General features: G+C 41.4%; 1 protein-coding gene and 1 long non-coding RNA gene across 2 annotated transcripts in view; one reads left to right on the plus strand and one right to left on the minus strand.

Annotated features, from left to right (window-relative positions):
• LOC117510410 (single-stranded DNA-binding protein 2) overlaps positions 1 to 19,970 on the plus strand; it is a 310,588-nt gene that overhangs the window by 264,183 nt on the left and 26,435 nt on the right. The window lies entirely within an intron of this gene.
• Positions 481 to 18,793, minus strand: LOC117510411. The gene is made up of 3 exons (XR_004560717.1): positions 18,783 to 18,793; positions 11,352 to 11,358; positions 481 to 878 (listed from the first exon to the last, which is right to left on the minus strand). It is a non-coding gene; the product is annotated as an uncharacterized LOC117510411 (long non-coding RNA).

The following is a 19,970-nucleotide window of genomic DNA, read 5'->3' on the forward strand; positions in this document are numbered from 1 at the left end:
GAGTTCTGTGTTTTTTCCCTACACACAGCTGGTGGTTTCTTCTGTATATTTAAATGTGTGGAATAATGTACACATTCCCATTTATGTACCACAATTTTAATATAGCTCTCCTTTTTCTTTATCTGTGGGCTCTGACCATTTCAGTCTTGATTTATGATTATTTTCGTATGTAGGCGCGCGTTTGTACACAGTTATAGTTATACTTTTAGATTTAACAATTTCACTATTATTTAATCCTGTTTCATAAGGAACTCATACGTTAACACATTTAAGTGATGCTGGAGCACTAGATATTTAGAAGTTAGACAGGAAGAGTTGTAATTTTGTATTTTCTATGGAGCTTGCTGCCTTTTGTTTTTTTTTTTTTCAGCTTTCAGGAAGGGGAGGGGAGGGTGGGGGAGTGAGTGTGTGTGTGTGGGGGGGGGGGGGTCGTCACTGCCACAAACTTACTTTTTTTTTTCTATATCAGTTTGTATACTTCAGAATCAGAAACCAATTTGTCTTTTGACTTTCTCGATCGTATTAACATACCCAAAGTTACACCTAACCTGAGGGAGGCGTTAGAGATCCCAATATCCCAGGCAGAATTCGTGTCAGCCGTTTCAGCAATGCAATCCGGTAAATGTCCAGGCCCTGATGGGTTCCCTGCAGAATTTTACAAGAAATTCTCCCCATTACTTTCCCCATTCCTACATTCAGTTATTCTAGAATCTCTTAAGCAAGGATCCCTCCCAAAATCTTTCTCAGAAGCCTGTATTACCCTCATTGCAAAGAAAGGAAAGGATCCTATTCAATGTTCCTCTTATAGACCAATCTCCCTCATAAATACAGATACCAAAATCTTAGCCAAGGTTCTCGCCCAGAGGTTGGAGAACATCCTTCCTTCTGTTATATCTAAAGACCAGACTGGGTTTGTTAAAGGTCGACAGTCCTTTTTTAATATCAGACGTCTTTTTGATATTATCTACTCCCCTTCGACTGAGGTTCCTGAATGTGTTATCTCCCTTGATGCTGAGAAAGCATTTGACTGTGTCGAATGGGACTCCCTATTTAATACCCTTAGCAAGTTTGGCTTTGGCCCCAATTTTACTTCATGGGTACAGCTTCTCTACGCACACCCTACTGCAACCATTCGTACCAACTCCCAGATCTCTAAACCATTTAGTTTGCATCGGGGAACCCGTCAGGGCTGTCCATTAAGCCCCTTGCTTTTTGACTTGGCAATTGAACCTCTTGCTATTGCACTACAGACTCTTGACACAATATCAGGAATCTGGAGAGGTGATGTGGAGCACAGGGTCTCACTTTATGCCGACGACCTCCTGCTCTTCCTCTCTCATCCAACTGATACATTGCCCTCTGTTTTATCACTGCTTGAGGAATTTGGAAAACACTCTGGTTATACATTAAATTTAAGTAAGAGTGAAATTTTCCCCATTAATATCCTGGCGCAGGATCTGGACTATAGTAATTGGCCTTTTCAAATTAAGAACTCTAAATTTTCTTACTTGGGAGTTACAGTTACAAGAAGATAGAAAGATTTATATCAAGAAAATTTTATCTCTCTGCTGAACAAAACCAACCAGGATTTGTCTCGATGGTCACCGCTCTCCATATCACTCATAGGCCGCATCAAGCTAGTTAAGATGATAACGTTGCCTAAATTTTTGTACCTTTTTCAAACCATTCCCGTTTTCATTCCAGGGTCATTCTTTGTGAAGCTGGACTCCATCATCTCATCTTATTTGTGGCAGGGAAAGCAGCCACGCTTAAGTAAGACACACGTTCAAAAAACTAAGGCCACTGGTGGCCTCGCTCTGCCAAATTTCCGCTTCTATTATTGGGCAGCAAATTTGCGTTGTCTTGCATTCTGGTCATTCTGCTACAATAAACCTGACTGCCCTGACTGGGTGGCGATGGAGTCACGCTGTGGGGAGTCGTCCACCCTGGCCTTTTTGGGATCCCTGCTCCCGCTTCCACCACTCAAATCCACTACAAACCCGGTTGTGAAACATTCATTAAAAATTTGGGCACAATTTCGGAAATATAATGACCTTTCTAACCTTTCTCTTTATAGTCCTATCATGTCTAACCACCTTTTCAAACCCTCATCTCAGGACTCTGTCTTTAAAGAATGGCAGGAAAAGGGCATAGCACGCTTCAAGGACATGTTTTTTAATAACACATTAGCATCATTTCAACAACTAAGTGAAACATTTGGCCTTTCCCAGTCCAATTTCTTTAGATATCTTCAAATACGGCATTTTATCACTACTCATTTTTCTAGTCTACATATCCCTACAGACACAAATATGGTCGATACTGTTCTCTCCTTAAACCCTAATAAAAAAACATCTTATTTCGCATATCTACAGCAAACTATTGGACTTGAAGCGTGCCTCCTCAAACTCAAAGAAGATCTGTATGGAGGAGTGGACCAGAATCCCTGCTGCAGTGTGTGCAAACCTGGGTAAAAACTACAGGAAACGTTTGACCTCTGTAATTGCAAACAAAGGCTACTGTACGAAATATTATCATTGATTTTTACAGGTGTTCAAATACTTATTTGCAATACTTATAAATTATTAAAAAAATCATACATTGTGATTTCCGGATTTTTTTTTTTTTTTTTTTTTAGATTATGTCTCTCGCAGTGAACATGCACCTAACATGAAAATTTCAGACCCCTCCATGATTTCTAAGAGGGAGAACTTGCAAAATCGCAGGGTGTTCAAATACTTATTTTCCTCACTGTATATACCATATATGGGGAGTTAAAACCAGATGTAACACTCAATCTGCTTCACTCTGAGGCTCCCTTTAAATGTGTGTTGACTATGGAGCCTTCAACCTTTATAGCACTTTTTAAATTTTGTTAATAGGCCTAGTATAACTTGACTTACGCCATGCGTTTTCATTATTATCATCATTATTGTCATTTTTTGCTGCGCATTTACATACACACACGCAGCCAAATGGATCATTTCCTTCTCTACTGCAGCAGCAACAGCGGTGGGAACAAATATGACTCCTTCTTCCTCATTGGTTGGCTCCTGAAATTTTCCACCAATCAGAATTCACTAACCCCACGTGTGTTCACAAACCCCACATGTTTGATCACAGCCCACCCACGCCACGTGGGTCTGATTGTGTGAGTGTTTTCTCTTTGTTACTGATGGGAAGCGTGTGTGGTTTGTGTTTTGTTGTTATTTGAGGTTTTTTTTTTTTGTTTGTTTGTTTTTTTGAGGCATTTTATGAATGTGGAGCAAGCGCTTCAGTTATTTTTTTGAACTGGAGGAAGACGGAGCTTGCAGACAGTGAGGATTCTGGTCATGAAAGAGATGATCCCTCTTCTGTTATGGAGGAGCAACCAAAGCAGGTGGATCCACCAACGTGCGCACAGAGATCTGAACAGAGGGTCGGAGCTTGCACTTCTGTCTCCAGATCCAGATCTCCACTCAAACATGCAGCAGAGACATGCCCCAGCGCTGACAGCTGGAACACAGAGGAGGATGCAGACACTGGTTCAGCAGTAAGCAGATTTCAGCCTCAGAGAACACCAGGAGTCCAGGTTGATACACTTTCCACCCAAAGTCCAAAAGACCTCTTTCTTTTGTTTTTTGCAACTGACACAATTAGAACAATTTGCACCAACACCAATAAAATTGCTGCAAAAAACAAGGCATTAGGGAATGGAAGACATAGAAATGGAAGCTCTGTACACATGTTTTGGACTTCTGATATACATGTTATTGGTGTCACTGCCAAGTCTCCAGGACTACTGGAAACAAAGTCATATTTTGTCTGTAACCTTTCCAGCGAAAGTAATGTCTAGTGATAGATTTAGATTGATACACTGGAACATCCACTTAAGTGATCCAGATGAGGACATAGAAAATGATAGAAAAAAGGGAACAGCAGGTCATGACAAACTGTTTCGAGTCAGGCCTCTTTATGATGACATCCTCAGTGCCTGCCAGGCTTAGGAGGGAGGGAGGGAGCTGGCAGTGGATGAAACGATGGTGGTGATAAAGGCAAAAACTGGAATGACTTAATATTTGAAGGACAAGCCAACAAAATGGGACATGAAACTTTTTGTGTTGGCTGTTTCAAGTAATGACTACACACTCAAGTTTACCATTTACACTGGCAAGACTGTAACCACAAGTGAGCACGGGCTGTCGTACGATGTGGTCATGAACCTGATCCAGCCATCCTCGCTTGGTACTGGGTACCACATTTACATGGACAATTTTTACACAAGTCCCAAACTGTTCATGGACCCGACTAACATGAAGTGTGGGGCATGTGGCACATACAGGGAGAACAGACGAGGATGCGCCAGAGGGATGGCAAATACTCTCACAAAAAAATCTGAAAGAGGATTGATAAGATGGATAAGAGGGGCCTCTGGTGTTTGTAAAGTGGATGGACACACGGGAGGTGTCTGTGTGCTCCACCATCCATCATGCATTTTTGGGTGAGACAGTGCGAAGAAGGGTGAAGGATGCAAAGGATGGACGCTGGACGGTGAAAGACATTCCCTGTCCTACCCCAGTGTTGGCTTATAATAAAAACATGAGTGGTGTCGACCTATCTGACCAGCTCATCCAGTACTACTCCACCCATCCGAAAACTGCGCACTGGTGCAGGACAGTGTTGCTGCACTTCCTTGCCATTGCAACCACAAATGCTTTCATCTTGCATCGTGAGATCAGCAGTGTCAAGCAAGTGCAGCCCATGACACACAAGGACTTTATGGTGGAGCTGGTGTGTCAATTGTGTGGCACAGACAAAACAGGTGTCCCACAGAACAGGAGCCAGAACCATGTTCCTGTGCCAATTGTGACAGGCACAGATCCTCGCCAAAAAGCCAGAAAAGGCAGATTGAGATGCCAGTGGTGCTTTCATGTGGGCAATAAGAGGAGTGGAAGTGTCAGACCTTCGATGTGCCCCTCTGTGTTGTGTTGGACAGGAATTGTTTTTTTTTTTTTTTTTGTGGCACAAATAGTTTAGCATGTCCTGCACTACATTGTACATATTTTTGAAATTTACCATTTATATTTACATTATAAATCTTATTTTGACATCTGATTGTTTTCTAAATAGTTTAGCATTAGCATTTCCTGTACTATGTTTTTGAAATGTACAATACATATTTACATTCTAAATCTTATTGTGACATCTTTTTGTTTTTGCTACATTTGTACATGTTTTTTTGAAATTTGCAATTTATATTTACATTTGAAGTTTCTGTGTAGGCTCTCAGTTGTCCAGGTGGTTTCCATAGTAGAGAAGCTTGAATCTTCAACTGGACTGGGTTGCTTGACGTGAGGACGTTTCGCTTCAAATCACAGAAGCTTCCTCAGCTAAAATTCTTGCTCTGGTAGTCTGACTTCTGTCTTGACTCTTTTAGAGAACAAGATTGTTCCAATCCATTTTGTACAGATCAGTGGTTTTCGGTGCAGAAACCACTGATCTGTACAAAACATTAACGTGTGACAGGACTGCTCATTTATAGAGCAGTTTTCTGAAGTTAAATCATTGGAAATGTTTTTTTTGTTGTTGTTTGTTACCTCAAAATTTCTGATTACTGTTAAAAAAAAGTTTAGAACACTTGTAATTAAAATAGCTAAATAAATCAATAAATGGTTCTTTAGAAACCTTTCATCTGTAAATTAAAACCACCTGTTATTTCAGATTAGATGATTTCTTGTTTAACATAAGGAACCTTGGACATTTATTTTTAGAGAAATAAAATAACATGGAAACTTGTACATTTTTTTAAGTCTGGTAGATTATTTATATCTCATTTCAACCAGAAAAACAAACACTAAATAAATACAAATGTTTATTATAAATGCAACAGGAAATAATTTAACAATGACTGCAGTGTGATTGTAAAGTAGGATTTCTCTGTGAGATAAACCTCATGATGAATTTTTTATATATAGTCATTTAAACTTGTAATTTCGTCAAAATATATAATTGCCTTTAATGTTATCAGGACAGAGTCATTTCTAAAATATGAATTTGAGCACAATAAGGGGAGAGCTTCTACCTGTGCAAATGTCTTTGGACTTTGATTCGTGGACATTTTTAATGATCTGTTCATTTATTGTTAAAATATAAAATGAAACAGCTTTTTAAAAAAAATAATAAAATAGTTGCTGTTCAAAGAGCCTTTTATTTAGAAGCAGGTGATGTTCTGCTGGATTCTCTGGACCAGATGAAGGTCTCTTCTGCAGCTTTGAACTCTGGTGGTTTTGCTGAAGGGCAGAGATGTTTTCTTTCGACTTTGTGGTGTTCAGCTCATCAATGGAAGTTTGGTTGTCTGCACAGCAAATGTTCCTGATTGGGACAAATAAAAATATTTCTTTAAATATAAAGAAACACTAAACAGTTTATATATAAAAAAAAAGGGGGGAAAAAAACGGCAAAAAAACGATGGAAAAAAAAAAAACCCTGAAAAAATAAGTTATTTAAAGTTGAGCTTTTGTGGTGTCTGAAAAAAGCTGTAGCTTTATTTGGTAAAAATAAAAGTCTGAACCATTTAGAAATTAAAGCGTTCACTCAGATCAGCTGTGCTAAAAAGCTAAGCTAACATTAGCCGATCATTACACCTTCACAGCAGTGCAGAAACGTCACGTTTTATTTTTATATTATTCTCACCTTGATAAAGCTGCAGAACTAAACTCCGTTGGGCAAACTGGGTTTTCGCATATATCCAAAAAGTGGGAGATTTCGGACTGAGTGGGTTTGCTCCATCACCCCGGCCGGCTGCCTGCCTCGCTCTGCCCAGGAATGCGGGTCGGCCCGCTGTCGCAGTTCGATTGATATCCTACCAAATCGTCAGTCCTCCCTCGGTCGGCGGCGTCACTCTGAAAAGTAGCTGAAAAAAAGCTTCTCCCACCAGGGTAATGGTAGAATCGTTCTACTGCTGTTTTTAAAGCTTTTTTGTGGTTCAGGGCAGGCGACCCAAATCCAAGAAGGCGATCGCTGAACTTTTTTCGGGTTGTGAAATCAGCCAGAGTGTGACGAAGCCGCAATCTCCGCCCCCTTGCCGCTTCCGAAGCGACGCGTCTGACATCACGACGTGTTGGAACGCATTGGCCTGGCGTTACAACGCGCTAGGGGGCGTGCGTCGCACTGAAGCTTGCAGTGTGCTCTTAACATCCGAGGAGGCGAGGTTGATGACGTGAGGGGGCGTCGCCCCCAAACGCCCCCTCGTGGCGCCGGGTGTGTGCTCCAGGTGTGAGAAATAACATAGGGCACCATCTGGTGGAAAACTAACACATGATAACTGGTTAAAAGACAGAATTAAAACCAGGATCTAGAGGAAACCCTGGCAGGGTCTCCCCAGCCAGTGCAAATCCATGCACATGCATAAATTTATAACCTTCCAATCACAAGGCCTCTTCTCTGTGCTTAGACCACCACATCCCCATGTTGTGGTACAAGCACGAATTTATATTCGAAGCTGACACTCATTACAGTGTGAACTTACAACCCCAATTCCAATGATAGTGGGACGTTGTGTAAAATGTAAATAAAAACAGAATACATGATTTGCAAATCCTTTTCAACCTATATTCAGTTGAATACATGACAAAGACAAGATATTTAATGTTCAAACTGATAAACTTTATTGTTTTTGTGCAAACATTTGCTCATTTTGAAATGGATGCCTGCAACACATTTCAAAAAAGTTGGGATGAGGCAACAAAAGACTGGAAAAGTTGATGAATGCTCAAAGAACACATGTTTGGAAACAGGTGAGTGTCATGATTGGGTATAAATGGAGCATCCATAAAAAAAGGTTCAGCCATTCACAAGCAAAGATGGGGCGAGGATCAAAATAGTCCAACAGTTTAAGAACAATGCTTCTCAACTTTCAGTTGCAAGGAATTTAGGGATTCCATCATCTACAGTCCATAATATAATCAGAAGATTCAGAGAATCTGGAGAACTTTCTACACGTAAGTGGCAAGGCTGAAAACAACAATGAATGCCCGTCACCTTTGATCCCTCAGGTGGCACTGCATTAAAAACCCAACATCATTGTGTAAAGGATCTTACTGCATGGGCTCAGGAATGTTTCAGAAAACCATTGTCAGTTAACACAGTTCGTCACTTCATCTACAAGTGCAAGTTAAAACTCTACCATGCAAAGTGAAAACCATACATCAACAATATCCAGAAACTCCGCCGCCTTCTCTCGGCCTGAGCTCATTTGAAATGGACAGATGCAAAGTGGAAAAGTGTGCTGTGGGCTGATGAGTCCACGTTTCAATTTGTTTTTGGAAACCTGGTTTGGGTCAGGCAGGTTTGCTGGACAATCAGTCACAGTGATACCATGGTAATTAGACCAGGTAATGGTACTTTTGGCAGTCTGGGCAGGTGCCAGGTCCTGCTGGAAAATGAAATTGGCGTCTCCATAAAGCTTCTCATCACAGGGAAGCATGATGTGCTCTAAAATTTCCTGGTAGATGGCTGCGCTGACTTTGGACTTAATTCAAAAACAGTGGACCAACACCAGCTGATGGCATTGCTCCCCAAATCATCACGGACTGTGGAAACTTCACAGTGGACCTCAAGCAACTTGGACTGGACCTCAAGCAACTTGGATTCTGTGCTTCTCCACTTTTCCTCCAGACTCTGGGACCCTGATTTCCAAATGAAATGCAAAATTTACTTTCATCTGCAAAGATTACTTTGGACCACGAAGCAACAGTCCAGTCTTTTTTCTCCTTAGCGCTGGTAAGATGCTTCTGACGTTCTCTCTGGCTCAGAAGTGGCTTAACACAAGGAATGTGACAGTTGTAGCCCATGTCCTGGATATGACTGTGCGTGATGGCTCTTGAAGCACTCCTTGTGAATTTCCACCAAATTCTTGAATGACCTTTGCTTCACAATCCTCTCAAGGCTGCAGTTATCCCTGTTGTTTGCGCACCCTTTTCTACCACACTTGCTGACAATGGCTGTCTTCTGGAGAACTGTCAAGTCAGCAGTCTTCACTATGATTGTGTGGCCTACTGAACCAGACCGAGAGACCATTTAAAGAGTCAGGCAACATTTGCAGATGTTTTGAGTTATTTAACTGATTAGAGTGTGACACCATGAGTCTACAACCCCAATTCCAGTGAAATTGGGGTGTTGTGTAAAATGTAAATAAAAACAGAATACAATGATTTGCAAATCCTCTTCAACCTATATTCAATTGAATGCACCACAAAGACAAGATATTTAATGTTCAAACTGATAAACTTTGGGACAGTGGGTATGTTTAACACTGTGTTGCATCACCTTGTGTTACATCACCACTGTGTTACATCACCTTTCCTTCTAACAACACTCAATATGCGTTTGGGAACTGAGGACATTAATTGTTAAGTGTCATGATTGACTATAAAAGCCACATGGCAAGCCACATGGCAAGCCACATTCTGCACGTGTTACAACAGCGTGGCTTCGTAGTAAAAGAGTGTGGGTACTAGACTGGCCTCCCTGCAGTCCAGACCTGTCACCCATTGAAAATGTGTGGCGCATTACGAAGTGGAAAATACGACAACGGAGACCCCGGACTGTTGAACAACTGAAGTCGCACATCAAGCAAGAATGGGAAAGAATTCCACCTACAAAGCTTCAACAATTAGTGTCCTCAGTTTCCAAACGCTTTTTGAGTGTTGTTAGAAGGAAAGGTGATGTAACACAGTGGTAAACATACCACTGTCCCAGATCTTCTTTGACTTCTATTTACTGCAGACTGTAGGAGACCAACATATTTCATGTTTTGTGTGGTCAGCTTTGTTGTATTTGTTAATATGTATTCATTCCTACATTTAAGGCCTGCAGCATTTTCCAAGAAAAAAAAGGTTGGGACAGGGTAATTTGTTCTAAATGTAAGAATTAATTAATCATTTTTACAACCAGTTTTCTTGAGAAATGTCAGGGGATGAAAACATGAACATTTCCAAGTCACTGAATATTTCTTAGACTTCATTTACATCAGTCATTCAGAAATGCAAACATTGTGGTACTTTGGTAAATCTGTGTCAGGTAGGCAGTTCTCAAAAACTAAATCTCCATGCTGGAAGGAGACAAGTGAGGGAAGCCACCAAACAAAACTCTGGAAGAACTTTTGGCTTCTGTGGGTGTGAGTACAGAAACTTGGAGCAGAGCAACATTTTTATTTTATCTTCATTTTACATACATTCCCTACTTTTTCTTATTTGTGGTTGTTTTCTGTTGCATTTCTGAAATTACAGAACTGCTATAAAGAAAAGTGTTAACATTTTGTTGTTTTTTAAAACTACAGTCTTATAAAGAAGGAAAAAATACACAGACTTGCAGGAAAACTTTCATATATCGTAAACTGAACAGAACAAAGCAGGCTGATTCGACTCCTCGTGTTTTTTTGAAAATAAGAATCAAATAGGGGTAACTTACTTTGAAATAAATAAAACGTATAGCTGCAGCCTAATAACTCTGAAAAACAACATAAATTAGCAGCTTGTATTTTTATTCTTACTGGAGTACATTTTAGTGTGATGATGGGATTCATCTTGTTTTTTCTCCTCAGTCACATTTTATGCTTGAACATAAAAGCAACTATATTAACTCACAATGTAAAATAAATACTTTTAAAAAATAAAAGATTATTAAAGTTCAGAGTTCTCACCTGCTTAATGTGAGAACCCGCGCATTGAGATACTGCTCCGTTGTGAGTGCCTAGATAGAGAGTGACATCAACTCAGAACATGGCACCATTTTGGGTTCAACTGCGCTGAACTACTGTATGAACCTTTTTTTATTATTATTATTTAACCACATACAGCAATACATCCAGGTACAGGTACTATCAAAGTAAATATAAAAATTGTTAAGCTATCAAATTTACATAAATTTACAATTTATGATGATTTATTTAATTCATTTAAATCCTGATTTATGCAGCTGCAGCTCTGTAACTCTGTGTCATACAGTGACGTGCGTGACAGTTTTAAAGTTCTCCATCTCTGGATTATGCTTTACTCTGGACTAATTTGACCCTCAACACGCTTTTCTTTCTACAATCTTTACCTCCAAATCAAAGGTAAGCTGTACATTTTCATCTTTTATCGACTTTATGCTGTAAAGTTGCAGACTTTTCTCATCCATTCGTGGTCAGCATGCGCACTGCAAATACTATTATAATATGATGGCACATGAAGGATTGAAAGCAGCAAAGTGTCAAATCACAGCCGGCTGTGATTTGACACTTTGCTGCTTTCACTGCACAGCCTGCAGCAGCCTGACACACACAGGTCACGCTGCGGCTCCGAGTCTGAGCACAGTGTGAAAAAATAAACGGTCGGACTTTTAATCACGGGAATGACTCCGGTCCCACATTTGAGGGGTTTAATGGAAATGCATTGCAATCAGATGGGCCATTTTATCCAATGTGAAGGAAAAATCTGTGTACAAAATCCATTATATACGATGTTTATTACATGGTAAACAATACAAAAACTCTGGGAGTTCTTTGTCTGGTGACTGCGAATATCTAGTTTATACGATGATGGTTTAGGTGAGTTTTTACTGTACATGGAACTGAACAATAAATTTACCTCTCAAAGCTTTGACAATGAAGTTGCTTCCATCCCACACAGCTGACTTTATTTTCCTAATTTTTTCTTCTGTTCGGCTCTGAAGGGAATCTGCACATCTTGAAACCCTTGCTGTGTCTGTTTGTGCCTCCAAATGCACAACAACCTGGCATTGTCAATGAATATAAAACGAAATAAAATAGCTGGATTTACATGCAGATAGATTAACAGTGAATGCTATTTTGAACCCAAGATGGCACCATGAGTCATGATGGACAGTTTTTTCGACTCGTCATGTCGCCACTCTCTCTATCAAGGAACACTACCGTTCAGCCCCCCCACTCTCCATACCCTGTGAGCGAACAGAGCAGGTCCACACTCACAGACACACAAAGAGCTCGTTTGAAAAACTCTGCATTTTAGGCACCATTCAGCAAGTTGTCCATGGCTTTTTTGACCGTGTTTTTCGAAAACTGATTGTCCAAATCAAGGCTGGACAGCTCACTATCCAAAACTCTGTTGAAATCTCCGAATGGCTCAGCTATTTAAGGCGCAAGTTTGAAAAAAAAAAAATAATCAGACCTGTGAACACTTTTAATCACAAGACCGACAAGATTTTTAACTAGACATCAGCCCAGCAGGGGAAAATATCTACTAGACATAGACCAAAAATAACTGGTCCTTGACCTCGGACCAGTGGATTTCTCTACCCCTGTTTGGGTTTGGTGTCTCTCATCTTCCTCTTGACCATAGAGAATCTGTGAATATGTTCTGTGTGGGCAGTCAGTTACAGTAATACTATGGTCAGGAAACCAGTTGCCAATAGTTTTGGCAATGTGCATAGGTGCCAAGTCCTGCTGGAAAAGGAAATCAGCATCGCCATAAAGCTATTCAACAGATGGCAGCATGACGTGTTATAAAATGTCCTGGTAGATGCTTATGTTGACTTTGGAGTTGATAAAACACAGTGGACCAACATTAGCAGATGACATGTCTCTCCAAATCATCACTGACCGTGGAAACTTCACACTGGATGTGAAGCAACTTGGATTTTGTGTCTCTCTGCCCTTCCTCCAGACTCTGGGACATTGATTTCCAAATGAAATGCAAATTTTACTTTTATCTGAAAAGAGGACTTTTAGGGGTACTGAGCAACAGTCCAGTTATTTTTTTTTCTTTTGCTCAGGTGAGATGCTTAGATCATCTCTGGTTCAAGAATGGCTTGACCATAGGAATGCAACACTTGTAGCCAATTTCCTGGACATGTCTGTGCATGGTGGCTCTTGATGCCCCAACTCCAGCTTCAATCCACTCCTTGAATCGGCTTTGGTTGAGAAGGTTTTTAATGCTGCAGTCATCCCTGTTGCTTGTGCATTTTTTCCTACCACTATTTTCCCTTCCAGACATCTTTCTATGACTATGCTTTAATACATCACTCTGTGAGCAGCCAGCTTTTTCAGCAGTGCCCTCGTATGACTAACAGTCTTTGTTCTGGACAACTGTTAAGTGAGCTGTCTTCCACGTCACTGTGGTTATGTGCACTGAGCCAGAATGAGATTAATGGTATTTCTACTATATAAATATTGAGTTACTCAATCTTGAAATTAAATATTCTAATATTTTGAGATTTTTTTGTCATTTTAGCTGTAGGCTGTAATTTTCAAAATTAAAATAAAGAAAAGGCTTGAAACATTTTATCTTATGTGTATTTAGTCAAGAATATATGAAATTGTCACTTTCTGAAATATTTACTAAAAAATTTACTTTTTCTTGATATTCAAATTTTTTGAGATGAAGGTTACTTCCTGTGAAACTTTTATTTCATGCATCTCTTCTCAGGCATAAAATGCTCCATCTCACATTGTTTATTACTTATTTTAAAGTTTTCAATTTCCACACCTTTATAAAACTCTGTCCCCAAATTTAAGGATAATAATTGTGCAGTAATTGTTAAAGAGGTCATATTGTACACCAAGTCAATACAATTCATCAGGTGTGTTAAAATACATGAGATACTCATGTATTTATCTGTGGTCACCTGCTTTTGATCACTATCAAAACTTGATGAATGCAGGTGAGGGTTGGAACTAAAATAAACCAGTAAACGTGGAGCTTTGCTGTCCTTGGCTTCTTCTTCAGAATGAGAGAAAGCACACCCATGTTCCTCCTAACTGGCACCTAACACCTTGCGCTGTAGACAGTTTTGCAAAAATGATCAGACGCGCAACCACACAACCAACATGAGTCAAAGCAGATTTGGAGAAGACTGAAGACTTTGGTTGGTTCAGGTTTAGGTCTGCCACAAATGACTATTTTGATAGTTGACTAGTCACTGATTATTTTTGTGATTAGTCGACTAATCAAATCATATGTAAATTGCGGCTTATCGCACCAGCTTACAGCTGTTATTTGTCTTTGAATGTTGCTATTGTTTATTATATCATTTAATTATTTATTTTACTATGTATTATTGTTGGAAATATTGTTTTAATACATTCATGCCAGTAAAGCAAATTGAAATAGAGAGAGAGAGAGAAAGATGGAGAGAGAGAGAGAGAGAGAGAGAGAGAGACCTTCTAAAAGGTTGTATCATATTTCTTTTCAATCATTGTGGTGAAGTGAGATCGGTGTCATTTCAGTCATCAAGATGTTGCTTCAGTCAGGATATTTGCTTGCTGAGTTGTGCATGTTGTTGGCTTGGTAACAAAGTTGTCCATTGAAGAGGAACACATTTTTTTTTGCCCTGTAACGTAGCATTATAAAACATTAGCATTATCACATTTCCTACTCAAACATGACATCGCTCTTTTACAATATAGCAAACACGTAACTTGTGTGTGCGAAGGCTAATGAAATTGTCATTGTTAATGTTAACGTTCACAGCTATCAATATAAGTAAATAGCTCACTATAAGATGTTAATATTAGCAGCTAACTAGCCAATAATCTTACTGAGACGAGTGTCCCTGTTCGTCAGCATCTGAATCAGTGACATGTTTCCTTCTCAGATGCTCCTGCATTGCCGTTGTACTGCCGTGGAAGGCAAGTTCCGCCTTACAGATTTTGCATTGCACGTTTTTCGCTTGAATTTGTATAAAGTAGACCTGCATTGAAATAAATGTGGCCAGATCTCAGAAAGAAATAGCTGATATGTATTTATAAGAATGAATGAATGCAGTAAAGTAAATCTGCAAGCCCAAATTTGTAATTCAGCTGAGAAATCTTTATTTAAAAATGACAAATTTGCAGCTAAAATTCCGCCCGCCGCGAAAACTGTTTGTACATCCGGGACATTGCAGTGACGTGTGGCAGAAGACGACCTTCAGTCCAGTCCCGCATTGAAATAGATTTTATCTGTTCGTTACTGTTATACACATCCTTGTTTCAACATCCAAAAGTAAGCTGCAATGAATGCGAGATACAGCTCTGCATGCTCAGATCAGCGGCGACATCGACAGCAGGCGACCTTCTTCCCCGACGCCTTGCTCTCACTGCCTCCGATGCGCTTACCGAGTCTGCGGGCTCGGTAAACGCCGCCCCGCCCCGGTGTCTGCTGTGCAGCGCTGCGGCCAACTCCGGCACCACCTCCCTGTCTACTGAATGGAGGTGCGGCCAATTTGGCAACAAGTCCAGAGACTACACTCGCTGTTTTGATGCGGAGCGGCCGGCCGCCCGCAAGGACAGACATCTTGTGGAAAAATCTGCAGCGCCGCACGGTCTCAGTAATCGCAGCCGCAGAGCTCTGTGGCCACTGAGAGAGGTTTGTATCTTTTTAATGACTTGGATTCTTTGTGGGTCCTGCATCCGTACCCCGCAATGGTAACATCGGAGGCTAAAGACAGTAGATTTTCAATGCGACACCACTCAATCAAATGGGCGTATGAAAAAGTCCCCAAAAATAATTTTCAAGCAAAAATAAAAGACAATATGAAGTTTTAAAAAAAGTCGATCCTTCCGTATAAGACAATAAAAAGGTGATTTGGAAGAGATACAAACTGACGTAAATCCACAAATTACAGTTAGCGCGCGCAATGCATGCTGGGATAGGGTCTTCTCTTTGACGTCTTGGCAACGTCCCGGATGTGCTGACAGTATTGCGGAGGGCTAAATTTTAGCTGTAAATTTGTCATTTTTAAATGAAGATTTCTCCTGTGAATGACAGATCTGGGCTTGCAGATTTACTTTACTACATTCAGAAGGATCTTATGTGTAAATATGTCATTTTTTTGTTCAAAGATCTGACTGCATTTATTTCAATGCAGGTCTACTTTAAAATGTTCCCAAACTTTAGCGCTTCGTTGTCAGCTAGCCATGATAATGTTTGGGCATAACTTTTCCCGTGACATCACGGCTGACCCGGATTACCTTTACTGCGCATGTGTGTCAAGCACAGAGAGACAGCAGAAGTTACAGTAGCAGCTTTGAGAGAAAAGCAAAGCTTAAAAAAATTAATGATGATGTTGATTGTTAAATTAGTCACCAACTATTTTGATATTCAACGTAATTGTGACTAGTCAACTAATCATGGCAGCCCTATCCAAGCTGTGAGGTCCTTGTGGTTTGTCAGGATCAAGTCTTTCAGTCCTCCAGAAATGTGCTGCGTTATTTGGAGGGGTGGAGGGGGGCGTGTTGGAAATGATGGGCGGTGCTGGTTTCACAGCAGAGATATCAAGGGGTTCTGTGTTTATTTATTTATTTATGTGTTTATATTGTGTTGCTGTTTTTGGAAAAAGCTGCTTTGTCAGCAGGTCAGGTATTTTTTTTCCTCCCACGGATCTTTCCCCTTCACAAACACATATGGACGCACGCACACACAATCACCGCCTTGTCTTCCTTTCTGTATCTTTCTCAGTCTCTCTTATTCTGTGACTTTCTCTCTGTCTGTGACTGTTCTGTCTGTCTCTCTCGCTCTCTGACTCTCTCTCTGTATCTCTGTTTTTCTGAATCTCTCTTCTGCAGTCTCTCTCAGACTCTTTGACTCTTTCAGTCTCTCAAATTGCTTTATCAGGGTGACCGAAAACAGTATTGCCAAAGCTGTTATTAAAAACATCATATCTCTCTCTCTGTCTGATGGCAAACTAAGCAGACCGCTACGCTGCCTGTGCAGAGAGGCATTGTGGGTAATCCAGGGTGCAAGAAGGAAGAGGGAGAAAGCTCACACACAGATGTGCACGAGCCAAACTGGACCACTCATCATGACAACATAGAAATGCAACATCCCTCCATATCCACATGCACGATGTGGACTCTGTTAGCTAGAACCAAAACACTGCACTGCATCCTGATCTCTGCTGAAGGAGGAGGTAATGGCGAGCGTGGTGTGCTGGAGCACAGACGAATGCAGCGGTGTCATCACTCTACTTTTATCTCAGCTCTGATTAAACCTTGTGCTCGTCTGACCTAAAAAGTCAGCTGGCGGAAACTTCAGAGACTGTGGGTGAATTTCACTGGAGGTCTTTAAACCCAGATGATGCAATGATCGAGACAGCAGATTAGAGAAACAGAGCACAGCGTGGGTTTTTAAAACACACACACAGGTTTTACGCTCTCACTTTTCTCACACTGTCATACATGCTGCATGTCCTCCGTGTAGGAGGATGAGAATAAGGCTCGTGTTTTAGGTGGTCACCCCAGGTGGGCGAGTAGCACAGTGCCACAGGAAGTGAACACCGGCAGTGCTGACACATTTCAGCACCGCCTGTCCGGCACGAACATAACAACAAAACATGAGCTATAAAAATAAACCTGTGGTGGGCCAACGTGGCAGATGTCTGCAGCAACAGGAAATGTCCCACTGAAAGAAAGCGGGGAAACTGAAAGTTTGGGCCAGGCTTCCTTGTGTGGTTTCATTGGTGGGACATTAAAGAGTGTTGTTGCTTGGTAAGGGCCCTGTTGTGAAAGTGTAGGTACACGGACCCACAACAGGGGGCGCAAATGAACGGACAATGGAGGAAGTCAAATCACAAAGCTTTACTGTTGTGAACACGCACAACAAACACAACAGATTAGAATTATAGCAGTAAGCCGAATTCCAATGGTGTCGTGTGGGCAGGCTCGACGATAGGAGACGTCTGTCCGAGTCGAATCGGAACCACCCGATTTCCTCTGCCACCGAACCCCGGGAATACTGGAGCCGCCAAGTCCCGAACTCCCAGGTGGCCACTGCCTCCGCTCGTCGGATCCGGTACTGCTGGCAAGGAACAGAAACAGTCAGGTGTGGGTGCGGCCGCACCCAGCAACACACAGGGTGGAAACACCACCTCCACCTCTACTCAAAAATAGCACTGTAGGATTGGAATGTGAGTACTTATCCAACCACGTCCAATACGGTCTTCAGCTGACCTAAGCACAAGCAACAAAGTATTACTTCTCTGAATAACACAACTGGCTGAGTTCGTTACCTCCTTAGTAGAGCGATATCTCGGCAATGAGGTGGAGATGCCGTCCTGCTGATATACCTCCCTGGTGATATCAGCTGTCTCAGGTGATGGGTGACAGCTGTCACCCTGGCTGCTCCTGTGAGGCGGCAGCGCCCTCCGATGTCTGGAGCCCGCACTCCAGGCAGGGCGCCCTCTGGTGGTGGTGGGCCAGCAGTACCTCCTCTTCAGCGGCCCACACAACAGGCCCCTTTGCACATACTGCAAATACAACTCAAGGCAAGTCCCGTTGGAATAGTTCATATGAGCGCACCACAAAACATCGCGCCAATGGGCAGGCGTGCACAATGCCGGTACAATGGTTTGTGCACACGGGAGCACAGTGCGAGCAGCTGTGCGATGTATAACCACATCGCGCAGCTACTGTGAAAATAAAAAAAAATACGAACCCGCGCTTTCCAAAAGCACTGGTTGTCAGTCAGAAAGTTTACCACTTAGCTACCATCGCTGGCCTGTGAAAGGTGCAGGAAACTGCCTGATATCAGGAAGGACATGGAAGTATTTAAAAAAGAATAAAATCACACACTGTATAAAAACATTGCATTATATTGAATTCCTCTTATCAAGCGGACAATACAAATATGTTCCATCTGTTCCTCTGTAGATGACCCATGGTCACAGATGTACAGTCATGAAATGACATGAATGAGAAGTAGTTCGCTCGTCTCATCATGTCCACATCTACTGGCGGGTGTCCAGCCAGCCCACACACGTGTCCTGCTGGCATGCTGAAGGACTGACACCGCATCATGTGGAACAGAGCTCACGTGGGTGACATGACAGTCAGATCACCCGCTGCCTGTTATGATCTAACGGTCTGTTTCAACCTGGGCGCAGCCAGTCAGTGGGCTGCAGCATGCGCGCGTGTGCTCGCTGCAGCCTGTCGCCACAGCGATATATGTTTTTATTTATGTCCACATAATGACAACAAGCAGACACGCCTGTCACAGTGGGCAGTTGTTAGAAAGGGGGCATAGCTTCTTCAGCAGCTTCTTTCCAGTTTAACTGACATCAAACAATGCAAGTGATGTTTGCAATTTCCATCAAATGCAAATTATGTTTTCATGCCCAGCACCCCATGTTGTACTAAATTCTAATTACAATTATATTCATTTGTGGCTCCATGGGTTGGTCAAAAATGAGGTTACGCATTGCTTTGTCTGGCAACAGAACATGGTCGCACCGTAGACCTGGTCTCAAGTCCAGCACAGTGCATTTGTGGTATTTAAAGGGCTCAACAATGTTGTGTGTTGAGTTAACATTTAGACACAGTGGACATAAGCAGGTTCAAGATGCATATACACTCTGATTGTATACACAAAGAAACAACTCTAAACAACTATTAAATGAAACAAAAGTGAGTACTCGTGAAATAAATGAAACTTCACCTTACTGCTTCATGTCAGGCAGCTTTGGTGGTTGCTGGCTATGTCCTAGTAGATTGGTGGAGGTTGAGTAACTTTAAGGAAAATTTCTCACTTTAATCTAGCTTCTGAACAGAAGTGTATTGTGCTTCTGGCACTCTTCGGCTTAATGAGGATAGCAGATAAAACTCTGATTGGTTTATTTGTTACTATGCCCACAACACACCCATGAGTCATAAAGAAGATAAATCCAAACCCCTTGTATCCAGCTCCTGAATTGTGCTCAAGTTATGCACACTCTAAATATCACAAATAAGTTAGGCACCCTCAAATGGATTTTCACTGTGCCCAAAGGTTTTGGCAATGACATGAATTGTGTGTTCTTAAACTTTGCTCATCTGGTTTTATTATTTATTCTGACTGGAGTACATTTTTTTAAGATTTTAAGATTTTTATTGGCTAATATATCAGATATTTGCAGTGTTGTTCCTTCTTCTTCAGGACTTGTGCAGTTCACTCTGGCATGCTCGGTATCAGATTCGGGGCCAAATCCTGTCTTCTGGCCATCCATTGTTGCCATAT

The sequence above is a fragment of the Thalassophryne amazonica genome, chromosome 5 (assembly GCF_902500255.1).
Source record: "Thalassophryne amazonica chromosome 5, fThaAma1.1, whole genome shotgun sequence".
Taxonomy (NCBI): domain Eukaryota; kingdom Metazoa; phylum Chordata; class Actinopteri; order Batrachoidiformes; family Batrachoididae; genus Thalassophryne; species Thalassophryne amazonica.